The 22,554-nt window shown below is 40.4% G+C and overlaps 1 protein-coding gene across 1 annotated transcript in view; it reads right to left on the reverse strand.

Annotated features, from left to right (window-relative positions):
• The window catches only part of LOC142211984 (PALM2-AKAP2 fusion protein-like), an 84,999-nt gene extending 65,483 nt beyond the window's left edge, over window positions 1-19,516 (reverse strand). The window contains exon 1 of the mRNA XM_075280422.1: window positions 19,165-19,516. The gene's annotated coding sequence lies outside the window, so the exon portion shown is untranslated. The remainder of the gene's footprint in view (window positions 1-19,164) is intronic.
• Window positions 19,517-22,554: the final 3,038 nt, after the last annotated feature.

The following is a 22,554-nucleotide window of genomic DNA, read 5'->3' on the forward strand; positions in this document are numbered from 1 at the left end:
TGCGCATGCCCACGGCCACAATTAAAATGGCCGCTTACACAGTCTTCACACATCTTCTTCCGGCACAAGCAGTTAAACTTGTAGGCCTTGGGCAGAGCCCATTGTGCATGCCCACGGCCACAATTAAAATGGCCGCTTACACAGTAAGAAGCCATTTTCTTGTGGCCTGTGGGCTCACTTGGGCTTTACTCAACTATATGCTTGCTATTTTACAGCAACTTCTGACAGAATTACATCTAAAGAAACCAGCAGTAGCAATAATGGATGATCGGGACTGCTCAGTATTGTCCCTGTAGATATTTCAACTTTTCACGTAAACTCAGGTACCCTTTAATGATTTAAAATGATTGGACATGGCAAAACCCAACTTACCCAATCCCTTTTACTTCTGACATCTGCTGTCGTGGGAAAGTCAGGACACACCCAAACACATTGGATGGTTCACTGCTCCTGCTGAAATTGTTAATTTTATGTGTATGGCCACCTTAAAAGTATATTCACAAACATCAGATTTGTTGCAGACTTTTCAGAGACACTATTCTTTGTCATATTCATCTTATCCCCTTTTGTTTGGAACATACCCTGGTTGAGGTCAATGTAGCTAACATGTATTAATTGGCTAAGGGACCTGGTCCTTCTACTGAAAACTATCTCTAGTGAGCAATTACAGATTGCCAGGAGTCCACAGCGGATCAGCGTTCACGTGAACTGTGCTTGATTTCACAGCTCAGCTTATTTATTTGAATGGGACTGAGCTGCGATCAAGTCATTTAATTTACGTCATAGGGCTAATAAAATGAAAACGGTTTCCGCGAGCATCACTGCAGCTTCAAACTGCTGATGAAAGTCCCATGGAATATAAATTGATCAGATAATACATCAATAAAATGGACCAAGAACCTGGCGCTATCAAAAAGTATAAATAAATGAAAATAAAACATTTTTATATTTAAATGTCCTTTAGCCAAATAGGATTTAGCTTAATTATATAAAACAGGCTAAATCCTAGTGGGCTAAAGGACCTGGTCCCTCTGCTCACTAGGATTTAGCTTTCTTATATAGAGCAGGCTAAAAGCTAGTGGATAGAAGGACCTGGTCCCTTAGCCCACTAGGATGTAGCCGGCTCTATATAGAACAAGCTAAATCCAAGTGGGCAGAGGGACCAGGTCCTTTAGCCCACTAGGATTTAGACTCTACCATGAGTGAAGCTGCGGGGGAGAGCATTGGAAGGGTGAGTATCAGTGTTTTGTTTGTGTGTTAAAGGGGGGAACATAATGAAGGGAGCCCATGAAACTGGGGGCAGATGAAGGGGGGGGGGGAGAACGGCATGAAACTGGGCAGAGATGGGGGGGACATGAAACTGTGGGCAGAGATGGGGAGACATGAAACTGTGGGCAGAGATGGAGGGGGGGGACATGAAACTGGGGCAGAGATGGAGGGATATGAAACTGTGGACAGAGATGGAGGGGGACATGAAACTGGGGGCAGATGAAGGGGTTATATGAAACTGGGGAGAAATGGGGGGCGTATAATGTACGGGTAACTGTAGGAGGATTATACTGTGTGGGGGCACCTGAAAAATAAATGAGAATGGGGCGAAGTCAACATAAGCGGGCGGAGCTAAATTTGCCACATTTTATCCCTCTTTCTGTTCCTCAAAAGTTGGGAGGTATGCCTAACAGAGCAACAATTTGGACCGGTTACAGCAAAGCGTTCTGTGGGATACCATGATATGCTGTAAACACAGCTGTAGGCTCCATTATGTGTAACAAGGAAGCAGTTCAAGTTGGCTGAATCAAGGTTAGGACTGAAGGACAAATTCTGATACAGAGATATTGGACGCACCTAAAATACCATAGAAACAATATTTATTTAGCTAACAGTGACATGCGAAAGAAAGGCAAAAATATTTGAATGTGAACTGTAAAATTATAGGATGAAAACATTACAATGTATGCAATAGTATATGTCAAACACATGAGGCAAATTTATGACAAGTGTCTAAAGGAAAAACTCGTTGCTGTCAATAACATCTGATCACAGTGCAGCTTTGCCTCAAAGAAAAACTAAAAAACATTTCACACAATTTTTAGACTCCTGCAGCAATTAAGGTGTTAAGGTGTAAAAATTATTTATTTTTTTTACAGTATTTTGGCTTCTTCCTGCTTAATATTGTTTCTGATCTTGCAGCTCAGCCCCTTCTTCCTGTTCCTCTATTTCTTGTTTTTCTGCTGTTGGCAGGAGAAATCTGCACTCTGTTTGGACTTAGTGTACAGAGTCTGTTGTCTCTGTCCACAGGGGGCAGTACCTGCAAGTTAGTGCTGCAGCCATTATCATCTTGGACATTCCCATTAAAGATGTTTTTAAGGGTAAGTTCACACAGAGATTTTTGGTCAGGATTTTGAGGCTGTACTCGCCTCAAAATCCTGACCAAAAAGACGGCTCCCACTGACGTCAATGGGATTCTGTTTTGCAGCGCTGATCCTTACACAAGTTATCGTGCAAGAATCAGTGCCGCGTTACATCGTGTGCATGCACCCTAAAATCTGCAACAAAAAAGCAGCATTTATGCAAAGTGAGGCCTTAGCCTTATTGGCATATCCTGAAATTATGACACATGAAAGAATTTTTGATTAAGAATCGGGCAACAATCAGATCTACTTTGAAATTTTAAGTAACTATTAACTTTAAGAATTAAAATTAGGGAAAGTGATCATGCCTTATATGCCAGCTTCAGGAAAGTGGCAAGGGCGTGCCATGAACAGGGCCACTGGCCGTGTTAGGGAGGGTTCACACAGTGTAGCGTGCCACGCAACATCACGGCCGCAAAATAGCGCGCCGCATACAATCCCCGCTCCCATTGAAATCAATGGGAGCGTGTACGGCCCGCAAAGGCTCCCGCGGCGTAGACGTGCCACATCACGCGGCATGTTACACTGTGTGAACCCTCCCTTAGATTTATGATCATTTTCATCTGTTGACTGAAATCTATGAGCCTGCATATATTTCAGTGAAGGCAATGGACCCTGTCAATGAATGTGCCTGATTTAAGATAGTTCATGGTTTTAAATATGAATGGTGTTCACCAATGGAAGTCTGCCCTATTGAATGGGACACTGGCATGAATAGGAAACATGGGATACATGGCAGGAACAGATCGCGGTTTTTCCCGCAGCGCTTTAAACAGAAACTTCACAGAGTTTTCCCATCCACTGTGCAGTTACTGTAAACTGCTGCGATTTTTCCCGTGGCGTTTCCGCCACAGGCAAATCGTGGCATTTCCAGCCTGTGGGGTCCCGGCTTTAAGGCATTTTTGACTGTTGTAATACAGTACTAGCAAATTGAATGAGGTTTCATTAATCTCATCCATCCATTGCCAAAAAAATTAGACCTGCAGAAAATGTGCATTTTCAAAAGCGTGTTTTTAAAAAACGAAACATGTTAACGTTAGCATTTTCCCTACAGGTTTGTTATGGGGAGAAAAAATGCAGACAAAAAAAAGCAGCAATAACTCAGCAAAAAAGGCCACAGAAAAACATGATGTGCTTTCACTGCATTTTTTTTCCACATCGTTTTTGTACATGCCTTAGGCTCAGGCCCTGTGTTGCCTAAATGCAGCTTCTTTGTTGCAGATTTTGCTGTATTCTTTTGAGCCAAATCCAGGAGTGGATTAAGCAGAAGTATGAGTATTTCTTAAATATTTCCCATTCCTTTTGTAGTTATTCTTGGCTTTGGCTCAAAAACCTAAAAATCAGCAAACCCCCCCCCCCCCCCAAAAAAAAAAAAAAAAAAAACCCTGCATTTCTAACAACGTATGGCCTCAACTTAAAAGTCATTCCTACAGTGAGAAAAATGTATTCAAGTCACTTTCCTGATGATCGATAAGATACATGCATATGTTTCTATAATGGGGAAGAGGAGCATTTGGAAACTTTCTAAGTACATGTCCTAAATGATAGCTGACTGGATTTTTCCCCAGTGAAGCTTCAAACTAAAAACTACGAAAATCAAGTAGACATGAACAAGGCCACTTACTCCCCCCTCCTCTTGCCAACTGGACACAAGTGACTTAGAGCAGCTGAAGGCTCCACTGCACCTCTAGGAACAATCTTCTTTATCCAGGAAGGAAGTTTCATGTGCAGTGTTTAGATGTAACGCCATATTAAACAAAAGGTACAACCATTTGTGTGCAACAAGAAGTTCCTCTCATTTAAAATCTCCAAGAGGTAGGAAATACCAGGAATTTCCAGGTGGGAACACACTTCAAGAAAGAAAGGAAAATGACCAGAGACTACATAGTGGGATCTGCTCACCAGTGTACTAGACTAGTTCGAACACAATAATGAATCTGTACTAGAACAGGGCCACAAAGTCCAGTAGAAGACAACCCCACCCGTAGCTGACTATCATGCCAACTATTCTCCGCTGAGATTTGTTTTTAAAAGTGTCCAGACATATATGGTGACATACCCTAATGTACAGACTTATGTAAAAAGTGTGACATTTTGGCATGTCTTTTAAAGATATATAACTGGATTCTCTTTTTATTTAGGACCCTGAGAAATATAGACTACTATAGGTCAATTTGTTTTTTTATATTACGAGCCAATGGCAGGGAAATATAATGCATGGGTAGGCATTTGCACACATGGAAACATACCTGATATACTGTACTTTACTTCCCCTTTAACAATGAAAACATTGACATGTGTCAAATTATTGGCAACTGTATTCAGTGACATACCAACTGTGATTTTTACTGAAAGATTTGACATTTGGTTTTGCAAAAAATGTTCTTAAAAATAAATGTATAACTCACAGGACAAAAATACTCTGTATGGTGGTTCGGTGATTAGGCCTTTCAACACTGGGGTTCTGGGCTTTAATCCAACCATGGGCAACAACTATATATTAGCTATGTCTGATTCTTCTCTGATACTTCATGGTACTAACAGGTTAAATGGCCTACCATGATATTAATCTAGTCTAATCATCCTAGGAACTCTAGATTGTGAGCTCCACTGAGGACATAGTCTGTGTGTGACCACAACCTCTCTTCTGCACTGCGGTATAGAGTTAGTTCCTGAAACATTTATATTTGGAGAGTGACACAAGTTTTGGCATTTCAGCCGTTGGATTTGAAAACTGACTGCAGGTTTCCGTCTCCTATCCAGTTTCGAGAAGGAAACGGAAACCTTCAAAATGGAGACCGGTCGCAGGTATGAACGAGCCCTTATAGGATTCAGGACTCTTGGTTTTTTTTTTACCCTCATAGACTTGTAATTTTATATCAAGCAAAATTAAAAGCTACAATACAATTCCAGTTTCCGTCCAGTTTCAGCAAATAAATGTTGTAAAGGGGCTCTATCATTAGATTTTAGTTTTTTTTCCGATAAACATATGCCTGAATAGCCTTTAAAAAGGCTATTCAGGTGCTGCTAATCATTTTTACCCCCCCCCCCCCCCGTTTTTTTGAATTACCATTAAAACATATATGCAAATTAGTCCTTCAGTGTTCCGTGCACCCCCCGTGTCATAGCTTGTTCACGCCCTCCTCTCTTGTTTGACTTCCTCCTCCTCGTGATTCACCGCCTCCAGCATGGCGGTTTCGATAGAAATGGAGCGTGCGTAGTAGTGCTCCGTAGGGAGCGTTGCGGCACACGCTCCATCACCATTTTCCTGTAGAAAACATTGCGACCATACTGCGCATGCACAGCACACTCGCGTAGTTCTCAGGGGAACTGAGCAGCTCTCTACACAAAAATGGTGTGAGAGTGTGCGCATGCACGAGATTTCAATCGAAACCACTGGGCTGGAGGTGGTGAATCGCAAGGAGGAGGAAGTCAAAGAAGAGAGAAGGGTGTGAACAAGCTATGATGCGGGGAGTGCACGGAACGCCCACAGTGCACGGTAGGACTGATTTGCATATACGCTTTAATGGTAATTCAGAAAAACGGGGGGGGGGGGGGAGGTTTCAAAAATGATTAGCAGCACCTGAATAGCCTTTTTAAAGGCTATTTAGGCATATGTTTATCTAAAAACCAGAAAATCTAATGATAGAGCCCCTTTAGGGTTACCGTGTCTGCTTCTGCAGCTTCAGTAGTGCCCTGGGCCTGTCCATTTAGCAGCTGAGGAGGCATATATAAGACCCCTCCCTCCCGACCCAGATTGCCTGCTAGTTTAGTTAACTAGTTTGTGAAGCTGATCGTGTGAGATTGCTTATCTGACCCTCGGCTTGTTTTCTGGTTATTCGTTTGCCTACTGATTCTGCCATGGACTTACTCTTTTGGATTTGACCCTTGGCTTTCTATTGGATATCTGTTTTGTCTTCTGATTCTGCCTCTGATGACTTCTTTTGGTTTTGACCCTTTGCTTGTATGATTCTTCTACTGTTCTGCCCTATAAATTAATTGTGGGCTCTGGTTTGGTTTCAGTCAGTGGAGCTATTATTTATTTGTGTACAGTTCCTGGTAGTGATAATTCGGACACCCAAATTCAGCAAAGGCCATCTGCCTTGTGGCTAGCTCTGGCAAAGGCGTTTGGGGGTCTGTCTCTATCTCACTGTGCTGGTTTTAAATAGCTTGTTCTGCTCGCTGTTATCAGCCAGTTTCTGCTTTTGCTATGATTTATCCTTTCATCTCAACCATAACATATTCACTTCATAAATATTCAATATTAAAGAACAAAAAGCAATTCATAAACAACACCACAATAGAAGATACAAACCAGCAATACAAATGTAACACCAAGCTCAATACAAATAACATGATAAATCCATATTAAGGCAAAGTGTCACAAACATTGAAAATAATCAAAATATAGTTAGTAATGCATCAAATCAATGGCACCTATAGACATACAGATGTAGCCACAATTAACATGACTAATGTGTTAAGTAAACAGTTAATAGCTTTAGCTCAACTTTTTTCCATAGCTATCAATGGCTTTTGCTGAGAGTTATTATAGTGCAGTGAGTTATCAGTTTCAAGTTGAAGATAGCTACATGTGCAGCATCAAAGGTGGATATCATTAGAGACTACCTTGATGTTCATTAGTTTAGTTCAACAGCATTGTCAGAAGGCCTCCTGATTAATCTTTAGTGGTCCCTACCAAGGCTTTGCATAATGCTCCACCTCCTTCATTTCTGTCTATCACCCAATCTGTGCTCTCTTTTCACTCAATGACCTAAGACTAACTTCCTCTATTGTCAGAACCTCCCACGTTCGTATACAAGACTTCTCCTGAGTTGTACCACTTCTCTGGAATGCTCTACCCCAGACAATCAGATTAACTCTCAATTTCTACACTTTCAAGTGCAAACTAAAGACACATCTTTTCAGACAGGCCTATCAAAATTCCTAATGTAGACCCTTCCGTAGTTATAATCCCTAAAACAAACCCTCCTCTGTTCACGCTCCCCTATTATAATTGTCTGACCACTGTATAAGCAATGCTACCTCTGATGCCACCCCTGCTACCTCTTGTGTCACCCCCTCTACCTCATAGATTGTAAGCTCTTGCGAGTAGGGCCCTCAGTCCCATTGTGTGAATTGACTATTTCTTTGTAATGTATCTTTTTTTTGTCTGTACTTGATCCCTACAAATTCTACAGTGCTGTGGAATATGTTGGCGCTATATAAATAAAATGTATTAGCATTATTAGTATTGTTATTTCTGCCATGTCTAGGGATGAGATTGATATAATGCATTATTGACTATGTTTTGATGTGCCTTTAGTTATTAATTTTTATTTATTTATTTCGTCAGGATATTTCTATTCTATATGACTCTTTGTAAGCTATAACAATGACATATTTAACATATGTATTGGGTCAGTCCCTAATATATCTTTGCTATTGTTATTTGTTACTTTTACACCTTGCAGGGGTATAAGCTTCAACGTGGGGGGATGTATCTGAGGAGCTTGTGCTCTATAATCCCTGTTTGACCACTATTAAAGTTTGATATTTTTTTTCTATATTTTTGAGTTGATTAAAAATAAATAGGGAGAGTTTGCCTGAATATGGGGATTTCCAGTAGGGAATTCATCTGCAGCTGTCAGACTTGCAGTAAAAAGGGAAGTTCAGCATTTCTTTGAAATTTAGTTTTGAGAATTTAAGTTTCGTTTTCAGAACTGATATAAATAGAACATATATTATAAAAGTACAAAGGCCAGGCTGTGCTCTTTCAGAGCTGGTATGGATTGCCATTATGCAACAAAATGTATTACAGATGGCCCCCAAAAAGTCCCTGCTAATCCGGTATTTTTCAATAAAATGTTTTCATTTTCAGATTTATAAATCTCATAAGTGTATTTTATACAAATGGTATATTTTAGGTTTATTGCTCCTTTAAATGTAATATTAGTATGATATTCTCATAACTTTTATACAGACTTCCTGCATCTGGTTTATTTTCCAAGTCTTCCTGCCTTAGCTTAGCCTTGAATGACAGGCTACATCTGGTAAGTTGCTTACCCCTGACTCTGGCCAATGGTTTACACTTTGGATACAACGGAAAACCAGTAGTGCACTTTTTCACAAGTGGTAGTAGCATTCATTTATGTTGGCTAGGAATAAGTCCGTTCTGTTTAATGTCTGTATTTTTGCAATATTGAGAAGAATCTTTCATCAGCCTTATATACTTAAAAAGACAAACGGTAAGTAAATACCATGTGGTGCCAATACTAATAATCATGAATATGTCAATGGTAGGCAGGTTATAAATATTCCAGGCATTCTTCCAATCTAATAAATATTAAACAATATAGGAAATATTTCAATAATTAAGGGTTCAAAGCACCCCAATATCCTTGCTACCAAAATAAAATATAAACAGAGATGGCTTGGTGAGAGCATAAATAGATAATGTGCTATAGTAGAGTCTATTTCTGGTTATCTATTACTATACTATACTTTTAATTATAGGCAGGAGCTTACATTCTGTAGGAATAGTATATATTGCGAAAATAACAATAGGGCTCCTTCTGGTGCTGGTTCAATGGGTTATCTGACACCTCCAAACAGTTAAAGGCTTCAAATTATCTGAATAAAAGGAAACAAACATGATTCATCATTTGCAGATCCTTCTTTCCCATGCAGGCAGTCTGGTCAGCGCCATATTTAGTCCTGCATTAGTGATTGCTGCAGCAGTCATAGTCCATTTAAGTACAGATCACTACTGAGGCCATGAATTGTCTGCAGTAGTCACCCCATCACAAACATAATGTCAGAACTTCTAGTTTGTGAAGGACAGAAAACATCAGTGACCAAGCTTCAATGGAACAAGCCTGTAATTGCATTGCACAGCTGCTAAAGATTAAATGGCAGCTGATGTAAACTGTGAAGCGGTCACAGTATTCGCAAGAATAACGCAGCCTCCTCAAACAGCTGATCAGTGAGGGTCCATGGTGTTAGCCTTCACTGATCTCTTATTGTTGACTTATCCTTGGGAGAGGGCACCCCTACAAATTCTCAGGACGGTATTTATGCCATTGTCTTTAGTGCAACCTTCCATCAAAGCAACAGAAAGGGTTTGTTCACATTTGACAATCCTTTTTTGCCAGATGGATTCACCAACAATGACAATATTGCTGGAACCCCCCGTGACCAGCTGTGAACTCTTGGGAAAATCTGTCAAGTGAATGGGTTTGCAAATTGACTGCTGGGTTTCTGTCTCCTGTCCAGTTTCTTGGGGCGGAAGAAGGAAACCCGTCGGATTGCGCAAACCGGACACCAGACGGAGATGTGAAACCACCCTTACTCTTTACCTTTTGATACCTGTACATGTATATTTGGTGACATATTTTGTAGGCTTTGTTTACTTATTAGAGAGTAGATTTTAAACCACATGTATAAATGGGCGCTCATTTAAAATAAATGTATCACTAGACAGGAATGGCAAAAAAACCGAAATGATCACAGGGACCTACCACTGGAACCCCAGTAATCATAAGAATGGGGGTTCATTAGTTTCCAGTATGAACAGAGCTGTGAATCGTGCATGCGTGACCCTAGAAGTTAATGGAAAGATGGTCACGAATGTACCCTACTACTCCATTTACACAGCAACCAGACCCTTGTGATATTCATCTATAACTCTAGTAGGGAACCTTCGGCTCTCCAGCTGCTGTGAAACTACAACTCCCAACATGCTCCACTCACTTCCATGGGAGTTCCAAGAACAGCGGCGCAAGTATTCATGCTGGGAGTTGTAGTTTTGCAACAGCTGGAGAGCCGTATGTTCCCTACCCCTGATCTATAATGTGGATAGCTATTAAATATTCTTTATGGTTAACCTCTTCATGTGCACGTTTATACCTGTGCTTTACACTTTACTACTGTAGTATTACATTTATAGACTACCATTCCACATAGGAATACCCCTGGCTCTTCAGTGGTTTACATCAAACTAAGATTCGCTTAGATCTTTATGTTAAGGGTATATTGTCACTCCTTAGGGAGAGACCACCATATAGGTGTGTGGAGACTTATTAAGCCATTTGCGCTCCACTGTGAGGGATCATGAGAAGAATATGCAAATCTGTCTCCCACAATGTTAAAATAGGGAGACAGTGCATCATTCATGCAGCCCACTAGGGGGTGCTCCCTTTAACATCATGCCCAACCTTCCCAGAGGCCTTTTTTCTGCAATGATGTGGGATTTTACCAAGTCAGTCTCTCAGCCGAGGACAGCTGTTTCAATCTGTTTGGATCTCTTCAGCCCAGCGCAGAGAAGACTAACTTGGCAGAGGTGAGAGGCTTCTAGACAAGGTTAAGAGGGTATTGTCACTTCTTAGGGAGAGACCATCATATAGGTGTATGGAGACTCTCACCTCTGCCAAATTAGTCTTCTCTGCGCTGGGCTGAAGAGATCCAAACAGATCGAAACAACTGTCCTCAGTTGAGAGACTGACTTGGTAAAATCCCATATCATTGTAGCAAAGGCCTCTGGAAAGGTTGGGCATGATGTTAAAGGGAGCGCCCCCTAGTGGGCTGCATGACTGAGGCACTGTCTCCATATATTAATATCATGACAGACAGATTTGCATATTCTTCCCTTACATCTTTATAGTGATCTAAATTCATTTCAGGACCATGTATGTCCAAACAATTCAGCTGTCACATTGGATCCAAGTATGGCCTTCTAACATCAATGTTAGTACCTAGTCTCTGCTTTCTCGGGCCGCTCCTATGTTCTTGCACCTTCCACCTGCTAATTGATGGGGTAACCATTTTACTTTTGGTCACAGGTAAAAAAGGACTAGCAGAATCACTGTGGAACCATTATTGAGGGCCTGTCTGTCTTCCTTTCATGGCTGCTTCAGAAAATACATACATTCTTCAAGAAATAACAATTCTGCCCAGTTCTGTGGATCCCATCTGTTGTATACTGATTTGCTTTCACTTGGGGTATATGTGTATTTTCACTTTTCTGATGGGTAATTTCTGCACTTTGCTCTCTTGAGAATTCTCTAAGACAGTTGCTATTTTGCGACATTTTTCCTTGGAATAAAGAAAGAAAGCAACAGCTTTCTAGCACAACCTTGCAAAGTTGGATAGGAAGCTACCACGTCACCATACATTACCATTGTAGCTTCCTTTTTGGTGGCCTCAAGGGTCACTGCCACTACTATCTAAAAGCTTATTAATGCTGACTAAAGTTATTCCTTCAGAAGTGTGCATCAAATCATAACATACATCAAACTGCAACTACAAGTAACTATAGGCCATTGCTTATGTCACAATCCTATGCTCAGAAGTAAAAATTCAGAAAGATTTATACATTAAAGGGGCTCTATCAGCAATATTATGCCGTATGAGCCCCACATATGCCTGAATAGCTTTTAAAAATTGTGAACCTAGTGGTGTGAACCCAGTGTCAGTACGATTTTAATAATTGTTTTTAGGGTATTATTTAAAAACGGGGGGAGCTTTTAAAATCACATTAGCAGTGTCTTTTTAAAGGCTATTCAGGCATATGTGGGGCTCATACGGCATAATTTTGCTGATAGAGCCCCTTTAAATTGGAGACACAGCAAGCGATAGGCCCTGTATTACAGATCTGCAAAATAAATATCCATAATATTGGTGTATGCAGGTAAGTGGAGAATTACGGGAGAGCTTCTCAGTTAAATGAATTTTAGAGTATGTTCACACAGAGGAATTTGCAGCTGATTTGAGAGTAGATACTGTCCCTGAATCCACCCACAGATCCCAGCAGGAGGCTGAAAAAATAAGCACCCTGCTCAATCTCATCACAGATTCCAAAGCTGATGCAGCCGCAGGTTCTGCAGCTCGAGACTCTCTGCTGATGAGGGCTCTTCATCTAGGCCTATTTACCAGCAGAAAGCTGCGATGGAATGCCAGTGTGAACGTAACCTTAGAGCATGACAAATACCTGGCTGTTGATGCTGATGCTGATTTTTGAAGAACATTGACATGTTTTACTTGTTCTGTATAACCCTTTATTTTCTCTTTTGAAATTTCAACGTTGCAAAACCAACCAGCACACTACAATTAAATAAACCCCAAACCATCCACTAGAAGAAAGAAGACAAGGTAATTAAACAAAATAAAAAACACAATGAAACCAAAATGGACAAACGACTCAGGGGATCAAGAAGGCTGAGCAAGGGTCCCAAACTTCTGGCCATTAATCCTCTGATAATAAGATTACTTCTCTGTGGACTTTCTTATTCAATTAAATCCATATGGAAACTTCCCGCGTTTCTGTAGGTATAAATGACATTCTGCGATTTACAAAAACGCAATGATTTTTGTAATCGCAGCATGACCGCTATGGATATTTTTCTGCAGTGTATGGATGAGATTAGCCAGAATCCCATCCACTTTGTAGGTTCTGTAGTACACCGCAGCAAAATTGTGGCACTTACACTACGTAGAGACTCAGCAATAAAGTACACTGACGTAGTAACAGTAGTTGCATCCTAAGAACAATTTTAAATAAATCAATCGTATTGGATATGCCCCAACATGTTTTATTTCATATTTAAATTTTTCTCCTAACTTTTGTCAATAACGGAAGCAAGGTTTAGGGCTAGTTCACACGTATAAACCGCCTGGCTTATTTTATATATTCCTAATTAGGAAGCGTTTTTTGAGTGTTTTCTGGAGCAGTTTTTGGTAAAAACTGTTTCAGAAAATGCCAGATGGTTTTCCCCTCTCCTAAAGTGAATGGACCGTAAAAAAACGTGTCGCGTTTTTCGCCTCCGGTTCACTTCTATTGCTTTCCTCAGGTGGAATCCGCCTGAAGAAAGGTCATGTCGCTTCATTTTTCTGCTAGCAGCAAAAAACTGCTAGCAGAAATACAAAAGCTAGCAGTCTCCATAGACCACCATTGTATGGAGGCACATTTTGAGGCGAAATCTGCTGTTAAAATCTGCCTCATTGCCTCCGTGTGAACTAGCCCTTAGAGAGACATAATCTTCAACAGTGTGTGAAATATAGAGACCCAAATACTTAAACAAGCCCCCTGCAGATCACGGTTATCGGAACAGAGGGCAGCCTCACAAATGACAGGCAAGAGCAACACTTTTTTTTGTCATTTATTAGCAAGGCCAGAAAGATCCATAATCCTTCAGATTGGAAAATACATATGGTAAAATATGTGTTATCTTTAACATTCATATCTAGAAAAGGTTCATATGTGGCACATAGTTTTAACCCAACTCTTTCAATTCGTCCACTTCACACTGTCAAAAGTCTTGAGAGGCATCCAAAGACAGTATTTAGTGGCCCCAACCCCTGTATCACGCAGCTGGATATTAAAGAATAAACTATGGGATTGGTCAGATTTACCAGAGATAAATCGGGACTGGTCATTATAAATAATTGTTGATATTACTTTAGCCAAGCGGGTAGATAAAGTACAGGGGTCTGCCATCATTTCTCGAGGAAACACTAAGTTTCTCTTACATGTAAAGATAATAAAAATGTTGCTGCTATTTTTGATAATCTGGTATTTGGGATATTGGGATCCTGCTCCTTCCCATGTTCTAGATAGAGTGCATCCATGGCGTGAGCTTTTAGCTGCATTTCTCCTATATATAATGTATAAGGCCCTCCAGGTACAATCTGTGTAGGTCAAGTACTTTATTCAGACTCTGAACTCTGCCCACATCTGATATACTATAGAGGCGGATTTCTGCTATATGAGAATTCCTAAGTGATGTTGCAGATGAGTACTTGTGTTTTGCTGGGAAGTGGGAGGGTGGAATTTCCTCCAAAATTTGGAACCTTGACAGATAGCCTACCATGTGCTCCGACAAATACTTTATGCAACTACTCCCTGGAATGTGTTAGTTTAGGGACATATTGTAACTAGTTCTATTCCATGTATGTCCACCACAGGATATGATTTTATCTGTCGGGAATGAATTATGTTTTAAATAGGAACAATCTCATTAAACTTCTCAGGAAAAGGATATGCCATAAATTGTTTACATCTGTGTATAAAGCCCAACTGAAATGGCATTTCCAATAATACAAAGAACAAAGGATAGTAGCTGACACCTTCAGCAATTTGTAGAACATAGGGTTGATGTTTTTCAATACATGGACAAGTGTGATTCCTTTGTAATGACTCAAAAACAGTATTGTAAATGTAAGAAAAACCATTTATATCTATCTATCTATCTATCTATCTATCTATCTACTCTATCTATATCCCTATATCTATCTCTATCTATCTATATCCCTATATCTATCTATCTATCTATCTATCTATCTATCTATCTATCTATCTATCTGCTCTATCTATATCCCTGTATCTATCTCTATCTATCTACAGTATATCCCTATATATCTATCTATCTATCTATCTATCTATCTATCTATCTATCTATCTATCTATCTATCTATCTGCTCTATCTATCTATCTGCTCTATCTATCTATCTCTCTCGCTGATATTTTATGCCCATATGTAAACCACCATCTATCTTTTCATTCAAACTCTTCATCAAATATTGAAAAGGTTTGAGTTTAGTAATCCCCAGTTGATATTTATGACACTTTGGGTACACTGAATCATTTTTCACACTCTTTTTTTATTAAATTTTATTAGTTAAACAAACCAATATATATATTTTTTTGTATAATCTGCATTCTAATTCTCTAGAAGTTTTCTTTAGTATAAAGCAATAGTTACGATTCTCTACGAGTGATGATTGTGTACAAAAAGGAGTTTCATGGGCCAACAGATACGCCTTACAACTCAGCAGTATTTCACATGGAAACTTCTGAATTCCATTGCCAGAAGTATCGAGGATAATGTTAATTGTCTCCTGGTTCCCACTATACAAAAATTAGTGTGGGAACATTTTCTAAGAAAAAATAGAAATTTCCTCCACTGTTAGTTTACACTACTGCCATGAAAGATTCATGCTTTATAGAGAACAGAACACACACAAGATATTGATAGAAAAATATTTGACTGTTTGCTGGACAGATCTTCAGATATTCCAGGAATTTGTAGTGTAAAATCTGTAATACTTCCTGCTTTATTAAAATAAGCCCCATCTGCTAAAAATGTTTCCTACAACAAACCAACCTAACAGGCCACATGCTATTTTTCCAGGGCAGAAAAAGAAAGGTTCACTTTGTCTGTTATGAACAAAAGAGACAGTTTCAAATGGGTATTAGTGCTACTAATAGGTTAATAATTGCACCAATATACCTTTAGCAGTGTTTTGAATGATTTCTGCCTTCCGACATCTTCCGCATTTGTTTACATGCCACCCTAGCCTACAACTCCAATGATCCCTCTCTCACAACCCTCCTTGTTTCCCTATCTAGCTTGTGGACTACTAGCCCTATCTATCTACCTACCTACCTACCTCGGCCCCAATTCCCTCTCCCCCCCCCCCCCCAAAAAAAAATATAAAATAAAATAAAAAAATAAAAAAAATCATACTTACCTGTCTTCTGTGTTCTGGAGATAATTTTTTTCGGTCCCTACAGCATCTTCTTCTGTGGACTTCTTGCGCATGCATGGTATGTGCTCTTCACTTCTGCTGGCGACTGTACAATAAAACTCTATTGCGCAGGCGCCAGCAGAAGTGGAGGAAGTGCCGCTTCATACCAGAAAAATGAACAGGGCAAGGATGAGAGGGATGAGGGGCGGGGAAGGGAGGGGTTGGGGAGTCATTTCTGGAAGAAAGCAGTCTGCATGATCTCCTGACTGATCACATTTATCTCTGCCCCTGATAAGGAGGGGTAACACTTAGTGGTGAGATGCTTATCTTTTAGCTTTCCCCCTCAATGCCTAGGGAAAGTGATTTTTAACACATTTTTGCAAAACCCAATGAAATGAATGGAAGACAGAAAAAAAAGCTACTGTCTTGTTGCAGCAGTTTTTTTGCAGTGTTTTTTGCTAGCGTTTTTCTGCCCTCCATAGGTTTCAATGGGCTTTGTGAGCCTAAATGTTATCCCTTCTTCTTTTCCAAAACATACTGAATACACTGTGTATTCTACTGGGCATGCTTGACTAGTACAATGACATGCACAGACCTATACATCTTGAACTCCAGAGACGTAAGCAGAACATTGTAATATTTCTGCAAGGAACATTTTCTAAATAACAATACTTTACCAATCAATTAAATACATATTCAGTTTACTTATTGCCATTTGTATTGATGGCACAACCCCTTTAAGCCGTGTTCCCCTAGCGTGGGAAGTTTATTGTCTCAATGGAGGAGTCATAATGATGACTAAACACATGCCCATTCTATACAAAGCCATCTTATGGATTGGAGCCGCATCTGGAGGTGACACAAGGTGAAAGGGAGAGCTAAGATGTGCGGCTTCAGTAATGAAGAAATGGGAACTAAGAGGTTGCTATTGCAATTAAACTTTATATTTGTGAGTGCAATGATGATATATGTAAGTGATTACAATATTAGAGTGGAAGGATAAGTAAAGTAAAATATTGGGGAGTACTGTACAATTGAAAGGAGGCTCTAGTACCCTGTTGGGCCTCCTGTAGCTTTGGATGAAAGATGAGATACCATAAGGCATGGGAGTATACAGGATAAAGATATTACAGCTGGGCCTCTAGATCCCGCACACTTGTTGGTTGCTGAAGCAGGCATCCCAGCTGGTCACGTAAATACTTATTTGGAGATAGATCTGGCGACTGGGCAGGCCAAGAAAGTGTTGCAACGTGAAGTAGGCATTTCTGGCAAAAGCCATGCTGTGTGAGGGCAAGCATTATCGTACTGATAAATTCTAGTTGGAAGTTCTGCCATGAGAGACAACACATTCCCCCACAAGGAGTCCTGCACATATTGCTGAGCATCCCTCGTAGCGCTACTAAGGGTGGCCGATTGCCGTATGTGATGGCTTCCCAGATTATAACAGCAGTTGGGGCGCTGTGCCACAACACAGCACAGTCATGATGCAAGAGCTCACCACAAGGTCTACATACTCGACCCTGATTGTCTTCAGCTCCCAAGCAGAACCTGGATTTGTTGCTAAAGATGACGGTTACAGTATATACTTGTCACAGGCTTCTTGTTCACAATACCACTGCAAATGAAGGTTGCAGTGGCTGGCAAGAACAGGACACGTAAAGGGCATCAAACTTCTTTCTGCTAAATGACTGGAAATGATCTAGGCAGAGATAGGGTTAGGTAGAGAAGATGCCACTTGCTTTTGCTTGTCAGTGAATCAAACGACCCAATCTGTTGTCCTGTTGGGGCTGTCCAAAGCCTATTTGCTGTATGTTCCCTTGCATAACCACTGCTCCCTACACCTCCAAACAATGCTCTCTCTCAGAAATTGTCAGTTTGTTAAAATGTCTTCCAGTGCATCGTATAGTTATCTCTAGCATCCCTTACCAAAAGGTACGCTACCCAAAAGTACACGCTAAGAACCTTTCTTTATAAGGAAGCAGGTGAAGCACTTTTTTAGCCCTCTTGTAGCAAGACCCAGTGTCTAATCTGAGCACTCCTATAATCTTTTACATATCTGAAAATAGGCAAATGGACGGGTCATCGTTTGGGATTAGAGCAGTGGTATATATTGGGGCAGTACTGGTATGAACATGCCATCATCCTTAAGTCATGAACTAAACTTCTACACAGACCATAAGAATACTTTAAGCTTACTTCATGGCAGAATCCATTTCTTACAGTGAACAAGATTACTTAAGCTATTTGAGACGTTATAAAATCATTATAAGATACTTCTGAAGACAAATCATTTGTCCTAAACTGAAATCTTGTAATGTAATTCAAAAGCTAAAGTTCTATGTAAAGTCAATCTAAGCAGTAAATGCCTTAGGTAAACATGCTAACTAAAGGTGTTGTGTGCAAAGAACTCTGTAAAGACACAACTGTTATTCTAGAGCCTGAGGCGTCTTGATTCAATCATTTATTCTTCCAGAATTGTCAAAGAAGATCTCCATCCAAGTATTATTTATCATGAAATCACTTCTTGATGCCAAAGGGTTAACATCCTCTTATTCCGGTTGTACACACGTCATTAAATTAAGAAGCCCAATGTGTTGTCAAGTATGAGACACTGATATAAGAATGGATTACTGACGCTTCCACAGCTGAAGCTGCAATATCTATGCAGTTTCTAAAAATACGTCCTTCAATCACCCTCTGTAGACTTGCTATGAGAACATATATTTCCTTCTGAGACAGGAGGAGATAATAGCATCCTCCACTGAGTACCCCCGACATGACACTGCTGGACTCTGCAGCCGGCAATGACGCTATGACAGTACAGCCAAACTTACCGTAAAGAACAAACAATGTAACAATAAAGATATTTATATTACGGTATATGTGTCCACTATTTTCATATACTACAAATTAGATGTCTAACTCATTGCGTCACTAATAGAAACTTAATGCAAGTTTGCCGTAGATTTTACATCCTTTTTGTAACTTAATAGGTTAAATATTCATTTCATATAATTGACTCGAACATCCAGATCCAGACGTTTATGTAAACAACATCAGCATCTTATTTTATGACAGACGTGATTTCCTCAATGGTTAAATTAGGAAATCCTGCCTGTCCTCTAGTGTCATTGCATCCCAAACCAACCTGACCTCAGCAGTCTAGTTTTGGTACAAGAAGCTGCAGATGCTGCAAGATGATTGCTGCATTCTGCTAAGAGTACCGTACCTTGTTCCTTGATGTTTATGCCGGCTCCAACTAGATATTCTGTATTCCTTGGTGTCTCTTAAAATATGATAAGGATATCCTGTTCAGTGGTGGGAAAATAACTCAAGAAGTACAGCAGCAGCAGCAGCAGCAGGCGGCTCTCCACTTAATGTTGTTGCAACTCCTCCAGCCACAGTTATTTAGTTGCAGCCCATCATCAGTGGGTGTGGATGAGCTCTGGACGGTGTGTGGGTATATGCAGCAGCACTGTGACTGCTATGACATTGAGCTTCCCTGCCGCTTGTACTGACTAATAAATAAATGAATGGGCTGGCTAGAGGCTTCACACTCATTCCAGTGCAACCAAGCCGTGTGATCCAAACTAGAAGGAGTGGATGTACACAGTGGGATAGGATCCAAGGCTGCTCACATTACAAGAGGCTTGCCAATGGAAGCATTGCTGCATTGTGTGACTATTATTTCACCGACGACTATTAAACAGAGGAGAACCAAACAAGAGCTGTAAACATTCAGTCTGCTGCTTCGCTTCCTGATATTAAAACTCAGTTCTTAAAGGAAAACTCCTCCACTGGTCGTTTAACCCCTTCAGGACTGGGACATTTTCCCTGGTTCAAGACCAGATACCTTCTTGGGTTTTTCGTACATGCGGTTTTTGAGGATTATAATAGGTTATTCAATTCATTTTAGCGTTTTGGATTTTTTTGGTGATACATAGGACTTTATTTTAAGTTATTTTTTTAGTTTTTAATTTTAATATATGGTAAAATGTAAACAAAAAAGGAGGGACAATGTGTTTGTTTTTCACACTTTTCTTTTTTTTTTTTTAATTAGCACAAAGTGTTACAGTAATTTTTATGTAGGTATCGCCATAACATTACTTTTTTTCTGATTTTCCCTGTAACTGGGAATTAGATATTAGTCAAAGGTATGGGAAGAATGTAGCCTCCTGAGCAGGGCCAGCATTAGGGGGGCAGACTAGTTAATTGTCCAGGGCCCCCGTCCCCAAAGGAACCCCCCAGGATCTGGAGCCTGATAACTCTGGAGTCAGGCCTGGCCATATCAATAATAGAAAGGGACCCAGTGTAATGTGCCACAGGGCCCCTTTCCAATAGAAGTTTGTCCAGAGAAGGTTATTAAAAAAAATAAACATTTTCACATTTCTTAGGCATCCCACGTCATCTTCTGGCCTTTAGGTGATGTCATGCATTCTGGATGTCACCACTGAGGCCCAATCACAGGTCTCAATAGTGACGTGTGGAACGTGTGATGTCAGCCACAGACGTGAAGAGGAAGCCAGCGGGGACAGCGGAGCAATTGTACTCTGCGGGTGAGTACAACTGTTTGTTATTTTCCCTCACCTCCACTAGGCCTATGATTTTTATAAAAATAGAGTCTATAAGGCCACTGTGGAGCATTATACTTGGGGAGACACTGTGAAACATTATACTATGGGGGCCTCTGGGGAGCATATTATACTATGTGAGGCCACTGTGGAGCATTATACGGGGGGACACTGTGGAGCAGTATACTATAGGGGTCTTTTGGGGAGCATATTATACTGTGCGAGGCCACTGTGGAGCTTTATACTGGGGGGCAGTTTGGGGAGCCTATTATACTGTGTGGGGTCACTGTGGAATATATTATGTTGTGTGGGACTTCTTGGTAGCCTATTATACTCTGTGGGGCCATTGTGGAGCATTATACTGAGTGGGGCACTGTGAGGAGCGTATTACACTGTGTGGGGCCACTGTGGACCATTATATTGAAGGGCACTGTGGGGTGCACATTATACTGTGTGGAGCATATTATATTGTGTGGGGCTGCTGGGGAGCATATTAAACTGTCTGGGGCCACTAAGGAGTAGTATACTGTGTAAGCCACTGTGGAGCATTATATTGTGTTGGGGCTCTGGGGAGCATATTATACTGGATGGAGTGTTATATACCATGTGGGGCCACTATGGGGGCTCAGTGGAGCATTTTATACTGTGTGGGAGCTCTGGGGAGAATATTGTACTGTGTTGAGCATTATATACCATGTGGGGAAACTGTGGGGAGATCAGGGGGACATTTTTTTTTACTGTGGAGGGTACTATGGAGCATTATACTGTGGGGGAGGGGCTCACAATTCCTGCTGGAAGCCCTGTGTGCTATGACTGCATCACAGCTCACTCACTATAATCTTGCATATACTGTATGTGTACCGCTCCATGACCGTGTTATTCCCCATGCAGCCCTGTGCATGAACCGGCCATGGAGTTATTGGGGCCTGCACAGTACAATAGGGGATGACTATACTAGGAACATACTCAGTAACACTGGATAGTCAGCAAATAGGTAAGAATTGAGTGAAGGAGCCGTGGTGCAGGAAGCTGTTGGGTGGAACTCCAGAACAAGTTCCTCTGGTGGGCCCTAGGCCCTTTAGTCCAACACTATATATTATATATAAGGGAGCAATTATATATAAAGGAGAACTATTATATATAAGGAGGGGGGCTCTTATTTATCAGAGAGGAACTATTATATAAAAGGGTGGTCTATTATATATAAGGGGGGAACTGTTAAATATAAGAGGGCTATTATCAAGGGAAATCATACAGGGGGCTATTATTAATTACATAGTTACATAGTAGATGAGGTTGGATGAAGACATCAGTCCATCAAGTCCAACCTATAACCCTACAATCCCTACAGTCCGCTACTTATTATTTATAAGACGGTCTATTATTTATAAGGGAGGAAGTATTTATAGGGGGCCTATAAAAGGTGGAAACTATTAAATATAAGGTATCTATTATAAGGGAGCAGCCATTAATTATAAGAAGGGAACTATTTATAAAGGGGGGTATAATTGATGAGTGGGTTTATTTATAAAAGGGGGCTATTAGGAATATTGGGGACTATTATTTATAAGGGTAACTATTATTTATGAGAGGGCTATTATTAATAAGGAGGAAATGTTTAGAAGGGAGCAGTATGATTTTTACGGGATGACTGTTACTGATAAGGGGGAAACTATTACAGATAAGGGGAACTATTACTGATACATGGCACTATTTATAAGCAGGGACTATCATTTATAAGGGAGCGATTACCGATAAGGGTGTAATATTATAAGCAGGGACCATTATTTATAAGGTGGCCCTATAATAACTAATGGCTATTGGGGATAAATCTATTAGGCAGTACAAATTGAATTTTGTGTAAGAAAATGTTGCTTGTTTTTACTGTTTTGGGAGATGGTGTTGTTGTTTGTATATCAGTATTTGGGACATCACTCTTAATTTTGCCCAGGGCCACAGTTTGTTGGCCCTGCTCCTGAGCTACACTACAGAGATGATCTTGGTCATCTAGGACCCAGTAGTTTAGACAGTTCCTGGATGCTGGTGCA

This window comes from Leptodactylus fuscus, chromosome 1 (genome assembly GCF_031893055.1).
Source record: "Leptodactylus fuscus isolate aLepFus1 chromosome 1, aLepFus1.hap2, whole genome shotgun sequence".
Classification (NCBI taxonomy): domain Eukaryota; kingdom Metazoa; phylum Chordata; class Amphibia; order Anura; family Leptodactylidae; genus Leptodactylus; species Leptodactylus fuscus.